At 45.9% G+C, this 25,445-nt stretch overlaps 1 long non-coding RNA gene across 1 annotated transcript in view; it reads left to right on the plus strand.

The window, feature by feature from the left end:
• LOC132210681 (uncharacterized) overlaps positions 1–25,445 on the plus strand; it is a 57,323-nt gene that overhangs the window by 23,291 nt on the left and 8,587 nt on the right. Inside the window, exon 2 of the long non-coding RNA XR_009446823.1 lies at positions 15,880–15,962. This is a non-coding gene — a long non-coding RNA (uncharacterized LOC132210681). The remainder of the gene's footprint in view (positions 1–15,879; positions 15,963–25,445) is intronic.

The raw sequence follows: 25,445 nt of genomic DNA on the forward strand, positions 1-25,445 counted from the left end.
GGGATGCTGCAAGGGTCAGTGTGGACTTGTTGGGCCAAAGGGTCTGTTTCCACCTCGTAGGGCTTCTATACATATGGCTTCTGCCTCTCCCACCCTTACAGGCAGTGAAACTCCAGACTCCTACCACCGTCCAGTGAAAATGGTTTTCCACACATCCCCTCTAAACCTTTTGCCTCTTACCTTAAATCTATGTCCTCTGTCATTGATCCCTCCATCAGAGGTGAGAAGTTTTTTTCCTGTCCACTCTATCTATGCCCAACCATATCTTAGAATTCAAGAGATGGAAGCATTTCCTAAAACGTAGGCAATATTTTCAAGTCACCAATAATTTATTCTGTAATGTACAGATTAAATAAGAAAAATGTTTAACCTGAATTTAAAAATAAATAAAGCTGAACTGATGTATTTTAAGGTGTCTGCCAAATTTGTCTTTTTAGGATGTTAATTATTTTAAATCAAGCTTTTGCTGTTTCAAATCTTATCATGCCACTGAAATCATGTTTATTGAACAGTTCTCTTGACTATAATCTATTTCATCATGATATTTATTTGCATTTCAACAATTACAGTTACAAAGAACTTTGTGGGTAGTTTGTATTCAATTAGTCCCTTTAAATCTTTGCGTTGAAGCTTTGAGAGTTATTTAAGTACAGACAATTTGGAATTTTCCTTTGCGCCTAATTGTTTACTACCATTATACAAAAGCAAGAATTAAAAATTCTTCTCATACTAACTGGGCCAGGGTGAGTCTAGTAGTTTAATGATCATGAACTCAGGACGTTAGTCCACCAATTGTACAAGAATCCAAATTAAAAATGAGGGAAGAGAAGTTAGCATAAGTTAACTTGTCAAGCAATAAAGGGACAGAGAGAGCCTCGAAATACATCAGAATTAGGCACAGTCCTCCAGGCCAGTGGTTCAAGTTTACCTATTTATCACTTTTCTCACGTTACCTCACTCCTGCTCCATTTATCACAAGCTTTCTATCTCCACAACTGCACAGAAACTCCACATATACCTCTAAGTATTGTTGACCTGCAAATAGCTATTAAAAAGGTGATAATTAACTGGTAAAGGTGATATTTGGTCTTTAATAATCCTTAGAAAGTACCGCTTTCCAATTCTATCAGACCTTTGTACTTCTAAGGCTTTATTCTTGCTCGTTATTGAATTGTAATCTGATGGTGTGTGGGAAAACCTCAGGACTGCAACAACTCAATAAAGGCTTCACAGGAACTTTTGTATGACGGCATCACATTTTCTTCTGTTAACTGTTTCCTGCTGCTGATTGAGGGTTTATCATCTAATTGCTGCAAGATTTTTTTTTCATTCTGCTACAGTGTGGAGTCTAGACCTAAATCTAATTTTGTTAAATATTTCATTTTCATGTCAATTTCCAATTCTATTTCCTTCACCAGTCCTGGAGTGCTGGAATTTGTTTCTGCACATGTTGTTAAGTCAGATTGTTGTTCTTTATGGTAAAGCCCAGAGAGTGGCTTTTGGACAACTGTTTCCTGATGAGACCACCACAGTTGAAGGCAGCCTTTCCTCCAGCTGCCTTTGGCCCATAACCATTTTGCAGCAGGGAGCAGTGATCAAGGGCAGGACTGTAATTAATTTCCCACTGTCTGAACTTAAAAATATTCTGAAGCAAAGTCAGAAAAATGATAGAAAAGCTCTACATGTATTTCTGGAGAGAGAAACTGTTAATATTTCAAGTCAATAACCTGACAAAGGCAATGGAAAATGTTACAGGTGTAACTGGCTTTAAGTGGATATTGAAGCAGAGAAAGGTTGATGGGGCGAACAAAAGGACAAAGGTCTACAGTAGGATAGTCTGCAGGTAATAACAGAATCAATACCTGCAGCTGCTGTCTGAAAAAAAAATCTGATCAAATTGTTGAACCCAATGTTGAGTCCAGTAGGTTGTGTGGTCAAATTATAAGATGAGGTCTTTATTTTATCATTTGGATTTCCCAAAGAACATTAGCGAACCAGAAACAAAAACAAAAGTTAACAAAGTGTGGAGCTGGATGAACACAGCAGGCCAAGCAGCATCTCAGGAGCACAAAAGCTGATGTTTCGGGCCTAGACCCTTCATCAGAGAGGGGGATGGGGAGAGGGAACTGGAATAAATAGGGAGAGAGGGGGAGGCGTATCAAAGATGGAGAGTACTGTGATAATGGGAACTGCAGATGCTGGAGAATCCAAGATAATAAAATGTGAGGCTGGATGAACACAGCAGGCCAAGCAGCATCTCAGGAGCACAAAAGCTGATGTTTCGGGCCTAGACCCTTCATAAAGTTGCTGGAAAAGTGAAGAAAAATCAGAGTTAATTTTTCGGGTCTGGTGACCCTTCCTCGGAACTAGTGAACCAGATTGATGAATCACAAGATAACATGCTACTTCTAAAGCTTATGATCATATTCGTTAGAAACAGGAGTAGACCATTCAGCCCCTTGTTCTTGTTCTGCCATTTGACAAGAACATGGCTGACTTCAACTGTGCTTTCCTGTCTACTTTTGAAGTCTTGACAATCAAGACTCTATCAAACTCAGGTTTACAAATGTTCAATGACCCTGCCTCCACTATTTTCTGGGAAAGAGAAATCTGAGGACTAACAGCCTTCTGCAGGAAAAACAAAGTCTCCTTATCGCTATGTTTAATAGGGGCCCTCTAACTTTTAAGCTATGTTCCCTGTTTTTAGTCTCTCCCACAAGGTGAAACAAACATGCTTAATGCATCATCCTGTCGTAGCCCATGGAACATGTATGTTTCAGTACGATCACGTTTTCAATTTTCTAGATTCCCACATATATACAGACTTAACCTATCCAATTGTTCATCATAAGGCAGCCACTTCATCCAGGAATTAGTTGATTGAACTATTTCTCTGAACTACTTCTGCAATTATTTCCTTAAGTGAGGAAATCATTACTACATACACTGCACTCATGAGGAGGCACAAATGTCATGCATAACTATAATTAAATTTCTGCACTTTTCTGTGCCATTTTTCTTGAAAACACAATAAAAACACCCTGTCTTTTTAGGGTGACTTGGTGGCTATGTGATTAGCACTGCTGCTTCACAGCACCAGGACCTGGGTTCAATTCTATGCTCAGGAGACTGTCTGTATGGAGCTTGCACATTCTCCCTGTGTCTCTGTGGGTTTCCTCTGTGTGCTCCGGTTTCCTCCCATTGTCCAAACATGTGCAGCCTAGGTACATTGGCCGTGCTAAATTGCCTGTAGTGCTCAGGGATGTGTAGATTGGGCAGTTTGTAGAGGAATGAGTCTGGTTGGGATGCTCTGAGAGTCAGTGTGGATATGTTGGGCCAAAGGGCCTGTTTCCACATGGTAGGGATTCTATGGTATTTGTCTTCCTCATCAATTGCTGTACCTGCATGCTGACCTTTTTGATTTATGTACTAGGGCGCACAGGTCTCTCTGTACTACAATGTTGTGCAACATATTTCCATTCTCATTACATGCACGTTTTTTCTATTCTTCCCACCAAAGTGGACAAATTCACATTTTACTGCATTATCCTGCAACTACCAAAATACTGCACTGTAGCCCATCCTATCTATATCGCTTTTTAAATTCCTTATGTGCCCTTCTTAATTTACTATTCCACCTTGCAGTTAGTTCTTTAGTTAGCTCTGTTGGTTGAATCATTGGGTTATGTCTCGTAGAGAAATGGCTCCAACAAAGGTTCAATTACTACTCTAGCTGATGTTACAGTGGTGTCCTGCCTTCTCTACCTTATCCCTTGCCTGAGAAGTTCTTAAGCCATCACCAATTGTCTCCCTCAAAGGAGTCAGCAGTTCTTTAGAGTGATAACAAAGTGACCGTTGTTCTTCCATCTATCTACCACACATCAACACCAAACTCCTTGATATAAATTGCAAACAGTTGAAACAACAGCACTGATTCCTCTGGCACTTTGATCATTACAACTCATAAACAACACTTCTATGGCTACTTGGGATAATAAAGTATGAAGCTGGATGAACACAGCAGGCCAAGCAGCATCTTAGGAGCACAAACGCTGATGTTTCGGGCCAAGAGCCTTCATCAGAAAAGGGGGATGGGGAGAAGGTTCTGAAATGAATAGGGAGACAGGGGGAGGTGGAGCGAAGATGGATAGAGGAGAAGATAGGTGGAGAGGAGACAGACAAGTTAAAGGCGTGGGGATGGAGCCTGCAGAGGTGAGTATAGGTGGGCAGGTAGGGAGGGGATAGGTCAGTCTGGGGAGGACGGACAGGTCACGGGGGTGGGATGAGGTTAGGAGGTGGGAAATGGAGGTGCAGCTTAAGGTGGGAGGAGAGGATAGGTGAGAGGAAGAACAAGTTATGGAGGTGGGGATGAGCTGTGCTGGTTTTGGGATGCAGTGGGGGGAGGGGAGATTTTGAAGCTTGAGAAATCCACATTGATACCATTGGGCTGTAGGGTTACTAAGCAGAATATGAGTTTGTATTCCAGCAACCTTTGGGTGGCATCATTATGGCACTGCAGGAGGCCCAGGATGGACATGTTGTCTAAGGAATGGGAGGGGGAGTTGAAATGGTTCACGACTGGGAGGTGAAGTTGTTTGTTGCGGACTGAGCATAGGTGTTCTGCAAAGCGGTCCCCAAGCCTCCGCTTGGTTTCCCCAATGTAGAGGAAGCCACAACGGGTACAGTGGATGCAGTATGCCACATTGGCAGATGTGCCGGTGAACATCTGCTTGATGTGGAAAGTCATCTTGGGGCCTGGGATGGGGGTGAGGGAGGAGGTGTGTGGGCAAGTGTAGCATTTCCTGCGGTTGCAGGGGAAGGTGCCGGGTGTGGTGGGGTTGGAGGGGACTGTGGAGCGGACAAGGGAGTCACGGAGAGAGCGGTCTCTCTGGAAGGCAGACAAGGGTGAGGATGGAAAAATGTCTTTGGTGGTGGGGTCAGATTGTAGATAGTGGAAGTGTTGGAGGATGGTGTGTTGTATCTGGAGGTTGGTGGGGTGGTACATGAGGACAAGGGGGGATTCTCTTTCGGCGTTTATTGCAGGGACTGGCTGTGAGGGATGTTGTGTGGGAAAAGCGGGAGACACGGTCGAGGGCGTTCTTGACCATTGCGGGGATACATTGCGGTCCATGAAGAACATGGACGTCTGGGATGTATGGGAGTGGAATGCCTCATCCTGGGAGCAGATGCAGTGGAAGCGAAGGAATTGTGAATAGGGGATGGAATTTTTGCAGGAAGTTGGGTGGGAGGAGGTGTATTCTAGGTAGCTGTGGGAGTTGGTGGGCTTGAAATGGATATCGGTTTCTAGGTGGCTGCCTGAGATGGAGGCAGAGAGGTCCAGGAAGGGGAAGGATCTATTGGAGATGGTCCAGGTGAACTTGAGTTTGGGTTGGAAGGTGTTGGTGAAATGGATGAATTGTTCGAGCATGAGGCAGTGCCGATACAGCCATCAATGTAATGGAGGAAGTGGTGGGGTTTAGAGTAGGTCCGGAAGAGGGACTGTTCCACGTAACCTTTTTTTCCAACTTCCGCCATCTACAATCCGACCTCCCCACACCAAAGACATTTTTCCATCCTCACCCCTGTCTGCCTTCCGGAGAGACCACTCTCTCTAGGACTCCCTTGTCTGCTCCACACTCGCCTCCAAGCCCACCACACCCAGCACCTTCCCCTGCAACCGCAGGAAATGCTACACTTGCCCCCACACCTCTTCCCTCATCCCTATCCCAGGCCCCAAGATGACATTCCATATTAAGCAGATGTTCACCTGCACATCTGCCAATGTGGTATACTGTATCCATTGTACCCAGTGTGGCTTCCTCTACATTGGGGAAACCCAGCGGAGGCTTGGGGACCGCTTTGCAGAACACCTCCACTCCGTTCGCAATGAACAACTGCACCTCCCAGTCACGAACCATTTCAACTCCACCTCGCATTCCATAGACAACATGTCCATTATGGGCCTCCTGCACTGCCACAACAATACCACCCAAAGGTTGGAGGAACAGCAACTCATATTCCGCTTAGTAACCCTGCAGCCCAATGGTATCAATGTGGATTTCAAAAGCTTCAAAATCTCCCCTGCTGCCATTGCATCCCAAAACCAGCCCAGCTCGTCCCCTCCCCCCACTGCATCACAAAACCAGCCCAGCTCATCCCCACCTCCCTAACCTGTTCTTCCTCTCACCTATCCCCTCCTCCTACCTTAAGCCGCAACTCCATTTCCTACCTCCTAACCTCATCCCACCCCCTTGACCTGTCATCCTCCCCAGACTGACCTATCCCCTCCCTACCTATCCTCACCTCGGCCGGCTACATCCCCGACCCCTTAATTTGTCTGTCTCCTCTCCACCTATCTTCTCCTCTATCCACCTTTGATCCACCTCCTCCTCTCTCCCTATTTACTTCAGAGCCCTCTCCCCATCCCCCTCTCTGATGAAGGGTCTAGGCCAGAAATGTCAGCTTTTGTGCTTCTAAGATGCTGCTTGGCCTGCTGTGTTCATCCAGCTCCACACTTTGTTATCTTGGATTCACCGGCATCAGCAGTTCCCATTATCTCTTCTGTAGCTACTTATCAACCACTTATCAATCCATGTTAATATTGTTACTACCAAGACCATTAATTCTTTCCTAACTTTTGATGTGATAGTGTATACCTTGTTGAGTACCTTCTGGAAATCCAAATGCACTATATTTATATTTGTTCATAATCATAGAATCCCTACAATGTGGAAATAGGCCCTTCAGCTCAACAAGTCCACACCCACTCTCAAAGCTTCCCTTCCAGACTCATTCCACTATAACCCACATAATCTACATATCCCTGAACACTGAAGGCAATTTAGCATGACCAGTCCACCTAGCCTGCACATCTTTGGACTGTGGGGGGAAACCAGAGCACACAGAGGAAACCCACACAGACACGGGGAGAATGTGCATAGTCCACACAGATAATCACCAAGGGTGGAAGTTCTGAGGAAGGGTCACCGGACGCGAAACGTTAACTCGTTTAGAACATAGAACATTACAGCACAGTACAGGCCCTTCGGCCCTCGATGTTGTGCCGACCTGTCATACCGATATGAGTCCCAACTAACCTACACTATTCCATGTACGTCCATATGCTTGTCCAATGACAACTTAAATGTACCTAAAGTTGGCGAATCTACTACCATTGCAGGCAAAGTGTTCTATTCCCTTACTACTCTGAGTAAAGAAACTACCTCTGACAGCTGTCCTATATCTTTCACCCCTCAATTTAAAGCTATGCCCCCTCGTGCTCACCGTTGCCATCCCAAGAAAAAGGCTCTCCCTATCCACCCTATCTAACCCTCTGATTATTTTATATGTTTCAATTAAGTCACCTCTCAACCTTCTTCTCTCTAATGAAAACAGCCTCAAGTCCCTCAGCCTTTCCTCGTAAGACCTTCCTTCCATACCAGGCAACATCCTAGTAAATCTCCTCAGCACCCTTTCCAAAGCTTCCACATCCTTCTTATAATGCGGTGACCAGAACTGTACACAATACTCCAAGTGCAGCCGCACCAGAGTTTTGTGCAGCTTCACCATAACCTCTTGGTTCCGGAACTCGATCCCTCCATTAATAAAAGCTAATACACTGTATGCCTTCTTAACAGCCCTGTCAACCTGGGTGGCAACTTTCAAGGATCTGTGTACATGGACACTGAGATCTCTCTGCTCATCTACACTGCTAAGAATCTTACCATTAGCCCTGTACTTTGCCTTCCGGTTACTCCTACCAAAGTGCATCACCTCACACCTGTCTGCATTAAACTCCATTTGCCACCTCTCAGCCCAGCTCTGCAGCTTATCTATGTCTCTCTGCAACCTACATCATCCTTCGTCATTATCCACAACTCCACCGACCTTAGTGTCATCTGCAAATTTACTAACCCATCCTTCTACGCCCTCATCCAGGTCATTTATAAAAATGACAAACAGCAATGGACCCAACACCGACCCTTGCAGTACACCACTAGTAACTGGTCTCCAAGATGAACATTTCCCATCAACTACCACCCTCTGTCTTCTTTCAGCAAGCCAATTTCCAATCCAAACTGCTATATCTCCCACAATTCCATTCCTCCGCATTTTGTACAATAGCCTATTGTGGGGAACTTTATCGAACGCCTTACTGAAATCCATATACACCACATCAACTGGTTTACTCTCATCTACCTGTTTGGTCACCTTCTCAAAGAACTCAATAAGGTTTGTGAGGCACGACCTTCCCTTCACAAAACCGTGCTGAGTATCCCTAATCAATTTATCCTTTTCTAGATGATTATAAATCCTATCCCTTATGACCTTTTCCAACACTTTACCAACAACTGAGGTAAGGCTCATTGGTCTATAATTACCAGGGATGTCTCTACTCCCCTTCTTGAACAGGGGAACCACATTTGCTATCGTCCAGTCATCTGGCACTATTCCTGTAGACAATGATGAGTTAAAGATCAATGCCAAAGGCTCGGCAATCTCCTCTCTGGCTTCCCAGAGGAACCGAGGATAAATCCCATCCCGCCCAGGGAACTTATCTATCTTCACCTTCTGAAGGATTTCTAATACCTCTTCCGTGTGAACCTCAATCCCACCTAGTCTAGTAGCCTGTATCTCAGTATTCTCCTCGAACAACATTGTCATTTTCTAGAGTGAATACTGTTGAAAAATATTCATTTAGCGCATCCCCATCTCATCTGACTCCACACACAACTTACCACTACTATCCTTGATTGGGCCTAATCTTACTTTCGTCATTCTTTTATTCCTTAAATACCTATAGAAAGCCTTAGGGTTTACCCTGATCCTATCCGCCAACAACTTCTCATTTCTCCTCCTGGCTCTTCTGAGCTTCCTCTTTAGGTCTTTCCTGACTACCTCATAGCTCTCAAATGCCCTAACTGAGCCTTCACATCTCATCCTAACATAAGCCTTCTTCTTCCTCTTGAACAGAGATTCCACCTCCTTCGTAAACCACGGTTCCTGCTCTCTGCAGCTTCCTCCCTGCCTGACAGGTACATATTTATCTAGGACACACAGAAGCTTTTCCTTGAATAAGCTCCACATTTCTAATGTGCCCATCCCCTGCCGTTTCCTTCCCCATTCTATGCTCCCTAAATCTTGCCTAATCTCATCGTAATTGCCTTTCCCCGAGGTATAACTCGTGCCCAGTGGTATACACCTATCCCTTTCCATCACTAAAGTAAACATAACAGAATTGTGATCGCTATCACCAAAGTGCTCACCTACTTCCAAATCTAACACCTGGCCGGGCTCATTACCCAGTACCAAATCTAATGTGGCTTTGCCCCTTGTTGGCCTATGTACATACTGCGTCAGGAGGCCCTCCTGCACACTCTGGACAAAAACTGGCCCATCTATAGTACTTGAACTATAGTGTTCCCAGTCAATATTTGGAAAGGTGAAGTTCCCCCATGACAACTACCCTGTCTCTCTCACTCCGATCGAGAATCATCTTTGCTATCCTTTCCTCTCCATCTCTGGAACTATTCAGAGGCCTGTAGAAAACTCCCAACAGGGTGACCTCTCCTTTCCTGTTTCTAACCTCAGCCCATACTACCTCAGTTGACGAGTTCCCAAACATCCTTTCTGCAACTGTAATACTGTCCTTGACCAACAATGCCACACCTCCCCCCCTTTTACCGTCTTCTCTGTTCTTACTGAAACATCTAAATCCCGGAACCTGCAACAACCATTCCTGTCCCTGCTCTATCCATGTCTCCAAAATGGCCACAACATCGAAGTCCCAGGTACTAACCCATGCTGCAAGTTCACCCACCTTTGTACATGAACATTTCCAAATCGACTTTTGTCTCCTCCACAGATGTTGCCAGACCTGCTGAGCTTTTTCAGCAACTTTGTTTTTGTTCCTGATTTACAGCATCCGCTGTTCTTTTGGTTCTTACCAAGGGCGGAATTGAACCCATGACCCTGGCGTTGTGTGGCAGCAGTGCTAACCACGGAGTCATTGTGCCACATATACATGTTGATTGTTATTTTCCAAGAAAACTAATAAATTAGTCAGGCACCATTTTCCTTTTACAAAAGTACATTAAATCTGCCAATTATGCTGAGTTTATGTACATGCTCTGCCATCGGCTTCCTAACAAAATGGATTCTAGTATTTTCTGATGACACCTGTTACACTAATTGGCCTGAAACTTCAGCTTTTGTGCTCCTGAGATGTTGCTTGGCCTGCTGTGTTCATCCAGCTTCACACTTTATTATCTTGGATTCTCCAGCATCTGCAGTTCCCATTATCTCAGACACTAATTGGCCTGTAGCTCTGTTCTTTCTGCCTCCTTCCTTTCTTAAATACAGGAGTCATAGTCACCATTTCTCAACTTGATGGATCCTTTCCAGAATGTACAAAATGGCACAAAATTAAAACCCATACATTCACTATATCAACAGCCTGTAGAGAGGGGGTAAAGTCAGTCAGGACATGGACACTTGTCAGCCTTAACTTTAATACTTTTTTAGTATCCTGTCCACAGTGAATGTAATTGTGTTAAGTTTGTTCCTCCTGATGCAAAATTTGCCAGTCAGACCACAGCTGGAACACAGTGAGCACTTTCAGGCCCCTTTCCTAAGGAAAGATAAACTGGCATTGGAGGTAGCGCAGAGAGGTTGGGGGGGCGGTGGGGGGATCAGTGGTTCGGTGATTATCATTTTTGGGTTTGGTTCTAAACTTGACTGTGTGGTGGTTTGCACATTCTCCCTGCATCTGTATGGGTTTTCTCTGGTTGCTCTGGTTTCCTCCCACTGTCCAAAGATGGGCAAGTTAGGTGGATTGGCCATGGGAAACTGCTAATCGTGTCCAGGGATATGCAGGCTAGGTGGATTAGCCATGGGAAATGTAGGGTTACAGGGATGGAGTAACGGTTTGGGTCTGGGTTGGATGTGATTTGGAGAGTCAGATAGGACCTAATGGGCCAAATGGCCTGCTTCCACACTGTAGGGATTCTATGATTCTAAATGTAGGTTGATCCTAGGTGTGGAGGGAATGTCTTACAAAGAGAGGTTAAGTTAGAGTTTAGATGAATGAAGCATACAAAATTCTTAGGGACTTGACATGGTAAATACAGACAGGTTTTTTTTCCCCTTGTGGGAGAGTATAGGATCAGGCAGGTTTATCTCAGAAAAGGGGTAACCTATTTAAAATAGATATGAGAGCAATTTCTTCTTTCAGAGTGTTGTGCATTTTTAGAATCCTTTACCTCAGGGTGTTGTTGAAGCTGGGCCATTAGCTATATTAAAGTCTGAGACAGAAAGATTTCTAATCAGTTATCAAGAACATTTTTGGGGAAAAGGCAGGAAAGGGGAGTTGACAATTATTAGCTCAGCCATGATCTCAGTGAATGGTAGAGCAGATTTCATGGGCTGAATAACCTATTTTTATTCCGACATTTTATGGTTTTAATTATTTCTGGAATGTCATTTATATCATTCACAATGAAAGCATATGTAAAGTATTTGTTCAGTTCACCTGCCATTTCCTTATTTTTCATTATTAATTCCCTGTCATCACTCTTGACAAGGCCAGCGTGCATTTTAATGTTCCTTTCCTTCGTAAATGTCTTTAGAGACTCTTATTACTTGATTTTATATTCCTAGCTAACTTTCTCTCATATTCGAGATTCTTCCTCATTATATACAATCATTCTGTTGTTTCTGTTTACTATTCTGTTCACTCCTCTAAGTGGCTGCCAATCTTTGCAGAATTGTATATTTTCTCTGTCAATTTGATATTATCTTACCTTCCTTAGTTAGCCATGTTGTGTTCTCCCCATATCCCTTCATATCTTTAGCCAGGTCTCTATGACTCTAAGACTGTATAACAAGAGCTAAGTCTACCTCTTTCTTGAAAATATGCAATGTTTTAACCTGCATAGAAATATAGAAGATAGGAGCAGGAGGAGGCCATTCAGCCCTTTGAGCTTGCTCCTCCATTCACCACGATCATGGCTGATCATCCAATTCAATAACCTAATCCTGCTTTTTCCCCCATAATCTTTGATCCATTTGCCCCAAGTGCTATATCTAATCACCTCTTGAATACATTCAATGTTTTGGCATCAACTACTTCCTGTGGTAATGAATTCCACAGGCTCACCCTCTTCGGGTGAAGAAATGTCTCCTCATCTACGTCCTAGGTCATAAACCCCGATTCCTCAGACTGTGACCCCGGGCTCTAGATACCCCCACTATTAGAAGCATTCTCCCTGCATCTACTCTGTCCAGTCCTTTTAGAATTGTATAAGTCTCTATGAGATCCCACCCCACCACCCACCCCTCATTCATCTGAACTCCTGAAAACAATCCTAAACTACACAATCTCGCCCCATATGTCAGTCACGCCATCCCTGGAATTGGCCTGCTTTAACCACTTTCTGTGATAGTGAATTCCACAGGCTCACCACTCTCTGGGTGAAGACATTTCTCCCCATCATAGACCTCAAAGTTAAACAGTGACCCCTGGTTCTGGACTCCCCTGCCATCAGGAACATCCTTATTACTTCTAACCTGTTCTGTTAGAGTTTTATAGGTTTCTATGAGATCCCTGTTCATTCTTCTAAACTCCAGTGAATACAATCCTAACTGATTCAGTCTCTTCTCATATGTCAGTCCTGCCACCACAGGAATCAATTTAGAACATAGAACATAGAACAGTACAGCACAGAACAGGCCCTTCAGCCCACAATGTTGTGCCGACCATTGATCCTCATGTATGCACCCTCAAATTTCTGTGACCATATACATGTCCAGCAGTCTCTTAAATGACCCCAATGACCTTGCTTCCACAACTGCTGCTGGCAACGCATTCCATGCTCTCACAACTCTCTGCGTAAAGAACCTGCCTCTGACATCCCCTCTATACTTTCCACCAACCAGCTTAAAACTATGACCCCTCGTGCTAGCCATTTCTGCCCTGGGAAATAGTCTCTGGCTATCAACTCTATCTATGCCTCTCATTATCTTGTATACCTCAATTAGGTCCCCTCTCCTCCTCCTTTTCTCCAATGAAAAGAGACCGAGCTCAGTCAACCTCTCTTCATAAGATAAGCCCTCCAGTCCAGGCAGCATCCTGGTAAACCTCCTCTGAACCCTCTCCAAAGCATCCACATCTTTCCTATAATAGGGCGCCCAGAACTGGACGCAGTATTCCAAGTGCGGTCTAACCAAAGTTTTATAGAGCTGCAACAAGATCTCACGACTCTTAAACTCAATCTCCCTGTTAATGAAAGCCAATACACCATATGCTTTCTTAACAACCCTGTCCACTTGGGTGGCCATTTTAAGGGATCTATGTATCTGCACACCAAGATCCCTCTGTTCCTCCACGCTGCCAAGAATCCTATCCTTAATCCTGTACTCAGCTTTCAAATTCGACCTTCCAAAATGCATCACCTCGCATTTATCCAGGTTGAACTCCATCTGCCACCTCTCAGCCCATCTCTGCATCCTGTCAATGTCCCGCTGCAGCCTACAACAGCCCTCTACACTGTCAACGACACCTCCGACCTTTGTGTCGTCTGCAAACTTGCTGACCCATCCTTCAATTCCCTCGTCCAAGTCATTAATAAAAATTACAAACAGTAGAGGCCCAAGGACAGAGCCCTGTGGAACTCCACTCACCACTGACTTCCAGGCAGAATATTTTCCTTCTACTACCACTCGCTGTCTTCTGTTGGCCAGCCAATTCTGTATCCAAGCAGCTAAGTTCCCCTGTATCCCATTCCTCCTGACCTTCTGAATGAGCCTACCATGGGGAACCTTATCAAATGCCTTACTGAATTTAGTCAACATTAGCTGCACTCCCTCTACAGCAAGAATATCCTTCCTCAGATAAGGAGACCAAAACTACAAAATATTCCATGCGTGGCCTCACCAACACCTTGTGTCATTGCAGTATGACATTTTCTTTTTTTGTGCTCTATAGACAATCCCGTCAACATTCTACTGGAAGGATGTGGGTGCACTTGATAGTGCACTGAAAGGATTTATAAGGGTGTTGACTGGTATGGGGGATTTTAACTATGACGTAGGTTGGATTGCCTTTATTTGTTTTCCACAGAACACAGGTGTTTGATTGTGAAAGGCATGGATGCAGTGAAAAGTATGAGACTTTTTTCCTGGAATGGAGATGTCATTTACCAGGGGTCACAGGTTCTGTGTGTGTGTGTGTGTGTGTGTGTGTGTGTGTGTGTGTGTGTGTGTGTGTATGTAGAGGGAGGGAGGTAGTTTAAAAGAGCCGTGCCAGGTAGGTTTTTCACAACAAAGGTGGTGAATGCCTGGAATATGCAGCCAAAGGAAGTGTTGGAAGCTGACGTAATAGCAGCACTCAAGAAACATCTGGATGAACACATGAATAGAAAGGGAATAGAGGGACACTGATCCTGTGAGTGAAAATATTAACGTTAACTCTGATTTTTTTCTTCTCAAATGCTGCCAGATCTGCTGAGCTTTTCCAGCAACTTCTGTTTGTGTTCCTGATTATCCTTGAGCTCTAGATTGCCTCTAGATGGCACGACAACAAATGTATTCTCCTCATGCTTCCCCTTTCAGAATTTTGAATGGATACGTTTCTCTATACAGTTCTGATCTCCTTTTCAACCACATCCAGGCCTCAATGCTCCTTGTCATTGTGCCCTCCTTGTGCAAGCCTGGAAAATACAACACTTACTCTTGTACCTCCTCCCTTCCCACCTTCCAGGATCCCAAACACTCCCCATCCCCTTCTCTGATGAAGGGTCTAGGCCCGAAATGTCAGCTTTTGTGCTCCTGAGCTGCTGCTTGGCTTGCTGTGTTCATCCAGCTCCACACCTTGTTATCTTGGATACTCCAAGATGAAGTGGTCATTTCTTTGATTTTTTTTTTCAGTTTTGTGTCTGAATGTGTTGCTCACCACTCGGAAAGACCAAATGCTACTCAGCTGATCCTCTACAGAACACTACCATTTAGTCCACAATTGTGGCCCAAACATTAGCACCCCATCATTGTAAAGATCTGCCACAGGCTTACTCTGCTCTCTCTTGTCCTTAGTTCCAATGAGCTGAAAAGACAACACCTTTTCTTTCAAATAGTCCTTTACAGCTTCCTGGGCTCAACATTGTATTCACAAGAAGAATAAACAAATAGATCAATGACCATATTTGGAAACTGTTCCATTTTGGACCATTAAAACATGTTTACATTTCTTAGCACCCATCATTTTAAATGTTCTTATGTCTTTCATATATTTTGAAAGAACCTGTTTATTCCAACAATCCTCAATATATGGTATGCAAAATATACAACAATTCAGTATTTAGGCTCTACCAAAACAACAAATTATTGTGATAACTTTTCTTGCCAAGTTTGGGATAATTTACCACAAAGGGCCATAATTCTTTCTTTCATGATATTTGATAGATCACAGCTACCACAATAATCAAGTAATTACATCTGATGGCATTCAAACATTAGTGTACTAATCGGTCACAAAGGAATGTGATTTATTTTCAGTTTTCCATCAATGTGATGCAAGCTATTCAAAAGTCATTTAAAAATTAACCCAAAATAATGAAGATAAACTGAAAATAAATACATCGTAAAGGAGATCTCGAATTAAAAATAAATGCTGAGATTTTGATTAAACATAAATATTTTGCTTTAATTGCACTTCTTACCCTTTCTCAATTCTCTTTTTTTCATGTTCTCTTCTATGTTATTTTAATTTTCTTTTTATTTCCTCTTATAGCTGGTAAAGGATATTCCCACAATCCTATAACATATTTTACTCAAAAATACATTTTTACATTAAAAAAACCTCATCCCTCATTTTCTCATTCCCAGATTCCATCACTTATCTTCAAGTTTGGATTCAGGTTGAAAATCTTGATTTCGGCTCCACAAAGAAAAACTATTCCACACAATTGGTAAGCATGCTCTCAGTGGTCAATGTTGCTATTTTATTAGATTCTGCCCTAATTGTTGTAATGGGTGTCTATAACTTTCCCAATATTGATTGGAACCTCCTTCAAGCAGAAGATTTGAATGGAGCTGTTTTTGTAAGGTGTGTTCAGGAGGGTTTCCTAACTCAGTACGTTGACAGGCCGATGAGGGGAGAGGCCATTCTAGACTTGGTGCTCGGAAACGAGCCGGGGCAGGTATCAGATCTTGTGGTGGGAGAGCATTTTGGTGATAGTGACCATAACTGCCTCACATTCTACATAGCTATGGAGAAGGAGAGGAGTAGGCAAAATGGGAGGACATTTAATTGGGGAAGAGGAAACTATGACGCGATTAGACATGAGTTAGGAAGCATGGACAGGGAGCAATTGTTCCATGGTAAGGGCACTATAGACATGTGGAGACTGTTTAAGGAACAGTTGTTGCGAGTGATGAGTAAATATGTCCCTCTGAGACAGGCAAGAAGAGGTAAGATAAAGGAACCTTGGATGATGAGAGCGGTGGAGCTTCTTGTGAAAAGGAAGAAGGTAGCTTACATAAGGTGGAGGAAGCTAGGGTCAAGCTCAGCTAAAGAGGATTACACGCAGGCAAGGAAGGAGCTCAAAAATGGTCTGAGGAGAGCCAGGAGGGGGCACGAGAAAGGCTTGGCAGAGCGAATTAGGGAAAACACAAAGGCATTTTACACTTATGTGAGGAATAAGAGAATGGTCAAAGAAAGAGTAGAGCCGATCAGGGATAGCATAGGGAACTTGTGTGTGGAGTCTGAGGAGGTAGGGGAAGCCCTAAATGAGTTTTTTGCTTCTGTCTTTACGAAAGAAACGAACTTTGTAGTGAATGAAACCTTTGAAGAGCAGGCGTGCATGCTGGAATGGATAGAGATAGAGGAAGCTGATGTGCTGAAAATCTTGTCAAACATTAAGATTGACAAGTCGCCAGGCCCGGACCAGATTTGCCCTCGGCTGCTTTGGGAAGCGAGAAATGCAATTGCTTTGCCACTTGCGAGGATCTTTGCATCCTTGCTCTCCACTGGAGTGGTACCTGAGGACTGGAGAGAGGTAAATGTAATTCCTCTCTTCAAGAAAGGAAATAGGGAAATCCCCGGCAATTACAGACCGGTAAGTCTCACGTCTGTTGTCTGCAAGGTGTTAGAAAGGATTCTGAGGGATAGGATTTATGACCATCTGGAAGAGCATGGCTTGATCAAATACAGTCAACATGGCTTTGTTGGGGGCAGGTCATGCCTCACAAACCTTATCGAGTTCTTTGAGGATGCGACTAGAAAAGTTGATGAGGGTTGAGCTGTGGATGTGGTGTATATGGACTTCAGTAAGGCATTTGATAAGGTTCCCCATGGTAGGCTCATTCAGAAGGTCAGGAGGAATGGGATACAGGGGAACCTAGCTGTCTGGATACAGAATTGGCTGGCCAACAGAAGACAGCGAGTGGTAGTAGAAGGAAAATATTCTGCCTGGAAGTCAGTGGTGAGTGGGGTTCCACAGGGCTCTGTCCTTGGGCCTCTACTGTTTGTAATTTTTATTAATGACTTGGATGAGGGGATTGAAGGATGGGTCAGCAAGTTTGCAGATGACACAAAGGTTGGAGGTGTCGTTGACAGTATAGAGGGCTGTTGTAGGCTGCAGCGGGACATTGACAGGATGCAGAGATGGGCTGAGAGGTGGCAGATGGAGTTCAACCTGGATAAATGCGAGGTGATACATTTTGGAAGGTCAAATTTGAAAGCTGAGCACAGGATTAAGGATAGGATTCTTGGCAGTGTGGAGGAACAGAGGGATCTTGGTGTGCAGATACATAGATCCCTTAAAATGGCCACCCAAGTGGACAGGATTGTTAAGAAAGCATATGGTGTATTGGCTTTCATTAACAGGGGGATTGAGTTTAAGAGTCGTGAGATCTTGTTGCAGCTCTATAAAACTTTGGTTAGACCACACTTGGAATACTGCGTCCAGTTCTGGTTGCCCTATTATAGGAAAGATGTGGATGCTTTGGAGAGCGTTCAGAGGACGTTTACCAGGATGCTGCCTGGACTGGAGGGCTTAACTTATGAAGAGAGGTTGACTGAGCTCGGACTTTTTTCATTGGAGAAAAGGAGGAGGAGAGGGGACCTAATTGAGGTATACAAGATAATGAGAGGCATAGATAGAGTTGATAGCCAGAGACTATTTCCCAGGGCAGAAATGGCTAACACGAGGGGTCATAGTTTTAAGCTGGTTGGAGAAAAGTATAGAGGGGATGTCAGAGGCGGGTTCTTTACGCAGAGAGTTGTGAGAGCATGGAATGCGTTGCCAGCAGCAGTTGTGGAAGCAAGGTCATTGGGGTCATTTAAGAGACTGCTGGACATGCATATGGTCACAGAAATTTGAGGGTGCATACATGAGGATCAATGGTCGGCACAACATCGTGGGCTGAAGGGCCTGTTCTGTGCTGTACTGTTCTATGTTCCATGTTCTATGTTATGATCCCACTTCTCAACAGCCTGTTTTCCCTTGAAATCCTGCTTTTTACCAAAAAGTTTTGTCACACCTCCAAATATTTCCTCCTTTGATTCTCTTCGCCATACATTTTGTCTCAGATTTATTAAATGTAGCTGCCTTGAATAATTTAAATCATGTCCATTTATGATTCTTGCTCAGGTAGAGAGAAGAAGAGGAAAAAAACTGCCAGAATTGAGAAGTTCAATATTATAATGTCTTGTGAACCTCTCGGTTCAAACTGCCTCTGAGTCTCTCTGACTATTGTACATGAAGCAACATCTTACAGCCATGGAAGTATTTCCTAAAATATAATTGCAGAGCAGTGGCAATTTCACTGGACTATTTAGTCAGAACCCCACTGCTCTAGATACATTGGCTAAAGTTCAATTGGGCAGATGGTAGAATTTAAGTTCAATAAAATTCTGGGAATTAAAAAAAAGCTAGTCTAGTAGTAACCATGTCATGAAAAACCGTCTAGTTCACTGATACCCTTCAGCGAAGGAAATCTGCCATCCTTATACAGTCTGGTCTACATCTGACTTCAGACCCACAGCTATGTGACTGACTCTTAACTGCCCTTTTAGCAATAAGTGTTGGCACAGCCTATGTCCCTTGAACAAATCATTTAAAAAATTAAATTGCACAGGAACTTCTGTGTCCAGAGAGTGTTTGAATTGTGGTACTCACCACCACATGGAGTAACTGGCGTAATGAACATAGATTCTTGAAAGATAGAGGCCGGACAGGTAATATGAAGGTAAAAGGTATTAAAAAGTTATGATGAAGCACATTTTGGAGAGATGATGGAGAATAAACATTGTCATAGTATAGCTAGATCAAATCACCTGTTTCATTCCAGTAAATTGTACGTAAATTCATGTAACCACCTCAGATTATCACTATAATCTCAAGTTCCATCAGTAACTGAAAAACACTAACCAAAAAGCAAACAACTGTATTTTGAAAGAAAAACAGAAAATGTCTCAAATAGACAGCAGGTCAGCCAGTACCTGTGAGGAGTAAACAGTTGAATGCTGATGTATAACAACACTGTACAGATACCACATTTAAGTTTTCAGCAATAATTATTACTCAGTTCACTGTCAAAACCCGGGTGATATTTTTCAAAGTTGTTGTAACAATGATGTTAGAGCAGAGAACGGGGAATTCTTAACAAATCAACTGATTTTAATTATTTTTAGTCTCATGGCTCTGGTCAACAGCACAGACTAGGTGAAAATTAGTGACAGTTTGTAGTTTAATTATTTCTGCTTTAAGATCAGTCTTTGAGCATATTTGAAACAGACGTTGATAAATTTTATCAGAGATAATGGGAACTGCAGATGCTGGAGATTCCAAGATAATAAAATGTGAGGCTGGATGAACACAGCAGGCCAAGCAGCATCTCAGGAGCACAAAAGCTGACGTTTCGGGCCTAGACCCTTCATCAGAGAGGGGGATGGGGGGAGGGAACTGGAATAAATAGGGAGAGAGGGGGAGGCGGACCGAAGATGGAGAGTAAAGAAGATAGGTGGAGAGGGTGTAGGTGGGGAGGTAGGGAGGGGATAGGTCAGTCCAGGGAAGACGGACAGGTCAAGGAGGTGGGATGAGGTTAGTAGGTAGCTGGGGGTGCGGCTTGGGGTGGGAGGAAGGGATGGGTGAGAGGAAGAACCGGTTAGGGAGGCAGAGACAGGTTGGACTGGTTTTGGGATGCAGTGGGTGGGGGGGAAGAGCTGGGCTGGTTGTGTGGTGCAGTGGGGGGAGGGGATGCACTGGGCTGGTTTAGGGATGCAGTAGGGGAAGGGGAGATTTTGAAACTGGTGAAGTCCACATTGATACCATATGGCTGCAGGGTTCCCAGGCGGAATATGAGTTGCTGTTCCTGCAACCTTCGGGTGGCATCATTGTGGCAGTGCAGGAGGCCCATGATGGACATGTCATCAAGAGAATGGGAGGGGGAGTGGAAATGGTTTGCGACTGGGAGGTGCAGTTGTTTGTTGCGAACTGAGCGCAGGTGTTCTGCAAAGCGGTCCCCAAGCCTCCGCTTGGTTTCCCCAATGTAGAGGAAGCCGCACCGGGTACAGTGGATGCAGTATACCACATTGGCAGATGTGCAGGTGAACCTCTGCTTAATGTGGAATGTCATCTTGGGGCCTGGGATGGGGGTGAGGGAGGAGGTGTGGGGACAAGTGTAGCATTTCCTGCGGTTGCAGGGGAAGGTGCCGGGTGTGGTGGGGTTGGAGGGCAGTGTGGAGCGAACAAGGGAGTCACGGAGAGAGTGGTCTCTCCGGAAAGCAGACAGGGGAGGGGATGGAAAAATGTCTTGGGTGGTGGGGTCGGATTGTAAATGGCGGAAGTGTCGGAGGATAATGCGTTGTATCCGGAGGTTGGTAGGGTGGTGTGTGAGAACGAGGGGGATCCTCTTGGGGCGGTTGTGGCGGGGGCGGGGTGTGAGGGATGTGTCGCGGGAAATGCGGGAGACGCGGTCAAGGGCGTTCTCAATCACCGTGGGGGGAAAGTTGCGGTCCTGAAAGAACTTGGACATCTGGGATGTGCGGGAGTGGAATGTCTTATCGTGGGAGCAGATGCGGCGGAGGCGGAGGAATTGGGAATAGGGGATGGAATTTTTGCAGGAGGGTGGGTGGGAGGAGGTGTATTCTAGGTAGCTGTGGGAGTCGGTGGGCTTGAAATGGACATCAGTTACAAGCTGGTTGCCTGAGATGGAGACTGAGAGGTCCAGGAAGGTGAGGGATGTGCTGGAGATGGCCCAGGTGAACTGAAGGTTGGGGTGGAAGGTGTTGGTGAAGTGGATGAATTGTTCGAGCTCCTCTGGGGAGCAAGAGGCGGCGCCGATACAGTCATCAATGTACCGGAGGAAGAGGTGGGGTTTGGGGCCTGTGTAGGTGCGGAAGAGGGACTGTTCCACGTAACCTACAAAGAGGCAGGCATAGCTGGGGCCCATGCGGGTGCCCATGGCCACCCCCTTAGTCTGTAGGAAGTGGGAGGAGTCAAAAGAGAAGTTGTTGAGTGTGAGGACGAGTTCAGCTAGGCGGATGAGAGTGTCGGTGGAGGGGGCCTGGTCGGGCCTGCGGGACAGGAAGAAGCGGAGGGTCTTGAGGCCATCTCCATGCGGAATGCAGGTGTACAGGGACTGGACGTCCATGGTGAATATGAGGTGTTGGGGGCCAGGGAATTGGAAGTCCTGGAGGAGGTGGAGGGCGTGGGTGGTGTCACGGACATAGGTGGGGAGTTCCTGGACCAAAGGGGAGAAAATGGAGTCCAGATAGGTGGAGATGAGTTCGGTGGGGCAGGAGCAGGCTGAGACGATGGGTCGACCAGGGCAGGCAGGTTTGTGGATTTTGGGAAGGAGATAGAAACGGGCCGTGCGGGGTTGGGGAACAATGAGGTTGGAGGCTGTGGGTGGGAGGTCCCCTGAGGTGATGAGGTCATGAATGGTGTTGGAGATGATGGTTTGGTGCTCGGGTGTGGGGTCATGATCGAGGAGGCGGTAGGAGGTGGTGTCGGAGAGTTGGCGTCTGGCCTCGGCGAAGTAGAGGTCAGTGCGCCATACTACCACTGCGCCACCCTTGTCTGCGGGTTTGATGGTGAGGTTGGGGTTGGAGCGGAGGGAGCGGAGGGCTGCCCGTTCTGCTGGGGAGAGGTTGGAGTGGGTGAGAGGGGTGGAGAGGTTGAGGCGGTTGATGTCTCGACGGCAGTTGGAGATGAAGAGGTCGAGGGAGGGTAGGAGGCCTGGGGGTGGTGTCCAGGAGGAGGACTTGTGTGCATCCCAAAACCAGTCCAACCTGTCTCTGCCTCCCTAACCGGTTCTTCCTCTCACCCATCCCTTCCTCCCACCCCAAGCCGCACCCCCAGCTACCTACTAACCTCATCCCACCTCCTTGACCTGTCCGTCTTCCCTGGACTGACCTATCCCCTCCCTACCTCCCCACCTACACCCTCTCCACCTATCTTCTTTACTCTCCATCTTCGGTCCGCCTCCCCCTCTCTCCCTATTTATTCCAGTTCCCTCCCCCCATCCCCCTCTCTGATGAAGGGTCTAGGCCCGAAACGTCAGCTTTTGTGCTCCTGAGATGCTGCTTGGCCTGCTGTGTTCATCCAGCCTCACATTTTATTACGTTGATAAATTTTGATGGCCAGTAGTGTAAGTGTTTATAAGAATTGTGAAGGTAACAGGTATTGAAGTGTTTGTTCAGCCATGATCATATTGTATAGTAGAGCACACTCAAACAGCTGAATGGCCTACTCTTATTCCTATGGTCTGATGTTCTTAAACTATATTTGCACTAAATCCTGATGTTGATAGATTCAGACAGACATTGGTGGCAAATGCTAATGTTTCACTGTCAAAAGCAGAGCAAAGTCCAGGCCATTAATAAACTTAGAAAATTTCCATATGATTGGTATTTGAATTCAAGTCAGAGAAGTGTGTGCTTCACTGGGGACAATAAGAAAGCCACATGTCACTTTGTCAAAAAACAAGTATTTCAATGGGAGAGATAGACAGAAGCATTCAGGTTTGGGGAAGCACAATTCAATAAAAGTAGTGACACACCTTAGTAAGGCCATCAAAACACAAACAAGTCTTTGTAGTTAATTGAAAATCAGAACAACTGTTTAAAAAAGACTTGGTGGACCTGACTTTGAACACAGAAGGATTAGTTCTGGACATTACATCAAACAGGATGTGAAGTAGTAGAAGCAATGCCAAAAGGATTGGAACAAAAATAAAGTCACTGGAAAAGCTCTGGTAGCATCTGTGGTGGGAAAAACAGAGTTAATGTTTTGGGTCCCTTCCTCAGAACAACAGGATTGGGTTAGGATGTGAGTTTGCTCGCTGAGCTGGAAGGTTAGTTTTCAGACGTTTCATTACTTTTTTTTATTTGAAAAAATATACTTTATTCATAAGATGTACAAAAAATAAAACATTTATACACCTACCCAGTCATGCAAGCCGCTCCGGGTTACCCAGGGGGTACGTACACCAACTAAAGGAAAAAACAAAATGAAGAAGAAAAATAAAACAAAGCAAAGAAACCGCCCCGGCAGTCGTCTCCCCGCACAGTCCCCGTTGGCCCCCTGACCAGTTGGGGAAGGCGCCAGCTGGGCCCAGTTACCAGATAGGGCCCTTTTTTCTATTCTGGACGAGGGGTTTCATACCGTGGTCTTTCCCCACCGCGCCTTGGCGGCGGCTGCCCCAAGCTTTAGCGCATCCCTCAGCACGTAGTCCTGGGCCTTGGAGTGCGCCAGTCTGCAACACTCGGTCGGGGTCAGTTCTTTCAGTTGGCAGACCAGCAAGTTGCGGGCAGACCAAAGAGCGTCTTTCACCGCATTGATGGTCCTCCAGGCGCAGTTGATGTTGGTCTCGGTGTGCGTCCCCGGAAACAGCCCTTGGAGCACGGAGTCCCATGTGACAGAGCTGCTCGGGACGAACCTCGACAAATACCACTGCATCCCCCTCCAGACCTCCTGCGCATAGGCACACTCCAGAAGGAGGTGATCGACAGTCTCGTCCCCCCCGCAGCCACCTCGAGGGCAGTGTGCGGTGGCGCAGAGATTCCAGGCATGCATAAAGGATCTCACTGGCAGAGCCCCTCTCACCACCAGCCAAGCAATGTCCTTGTGCTTGTTTGAAAGTTCTGGCGATGAGTCTGCGTGGGGAACCACATGACGGGATCCACCCTGCTTTTCCCGAAGGGTCTCGAGGATACTACGTGCTGACCACTGCCTGACGGCCTTGTGGTCAAAGGTGTTTCCCTTCAAAAATTTCTCCACTAAGGACAGGTGATACGGGACGGTCCAACTACTCGGAGCGTTCCGCGGCAACGAGGCCAGGCCCATCCTTCGCAACACCGGGGACAGGTAGAACCCCAGTAAGTAGGGATACTTGGTGTTTGCATACTGAGGATCTACGCACAGCTTGATGCAGCCGCACACAAAGGTAGCCGTCAGGGCGAGGGTGGCGTTCGGTACGCCCTTTCCCCCATTTTCCAGGTCTTTTTACATGGTGTCCCTGCGGACCCAGTCCATCCTCGACCCCCAAATGAAGTGGAAGATGGTCCGGGTGACCGCAGAGGCGCAGGTCCAGGGAATAGGCCAGGCCTGTGCCACATACAACAGTACCGAAAGCCCCTTGCACCTGACAACCAGGTTCTTACCTGCAATGGAGAGGGACCGGAGCGTCCACCTGCCCAGCTTCTGCTTCAGTTTGGTGATACGCTCCTCCCAAGTCTTAGTGCACGCCCCAGCTCCACCAAACCAAACACCCAGCCCCTTCAGGTAGTCTGTCCTGACGGTGAAGGGGATGAAGGAGCAGTCGTCCCAGTTCCCGAAGAACATGACCTCGCTCTTACCCCTATTGACTTTGGCACCCGAGGCCAGTTCAAACTGGCCGCAGATGTCCAATAGCCTACTCACCGACCGACGATTGGTGCAGAACACGGTGACGTCGTCCATGTACAGGGAGGTCTTGACCTGAAGGCCTCCGCTGCCTGGGATAGCCACACCCTTCAGGCTCACGTCCTTCCTGATGGAGGCGATGAAGGGCTCCACACAGCACACAAACAAGGCAGGAGAGAGCGGGCAGCCCTGCCTGACTCCAGATCTGACGGGAGAACTGTCCGATTCCCACCCGTTGATCGAGACTACGCTAACGATGTTGGTGTAGAGCAGCCTGATCCAATTGCGGATGCCCTCCTCAAACCCCAATTTGGAGAGGACGTCCCTCATGTAAGCATGAGAGACCCTGTCGAAGGCCTTCTCCTGGTCCAGGCTGACGAGGCAGGTGTCCACCCGTCTGTCCTGCACGTAGGCAATCGTTTCCCTGATGAACGCGAGGCCCCCAGCGATCTTCCTGCCCGGCACAGCACAGGTTTGGTCAGGGTGAATCACCGACTCCAGGACAGACCTGACCCGGTTGGCTATGACCTTGGCCAGGAT

Source organism: Stegostoma tigrinum, chromosome 17, assembly GCF_030684315.1.
Source record: "Stegostoma tigrinum isolate sSteTig4 chromosome 17, sSteTig4.hap1, whole genome shotgun sequence".
NCBI classification, from domain to species: Eukaryota; Metazoa; Chordata; class Chondrichthyes; order Orectolobiformes; family Stegostomatidae; genus Stegostoma; species Stegostoma tigrinum.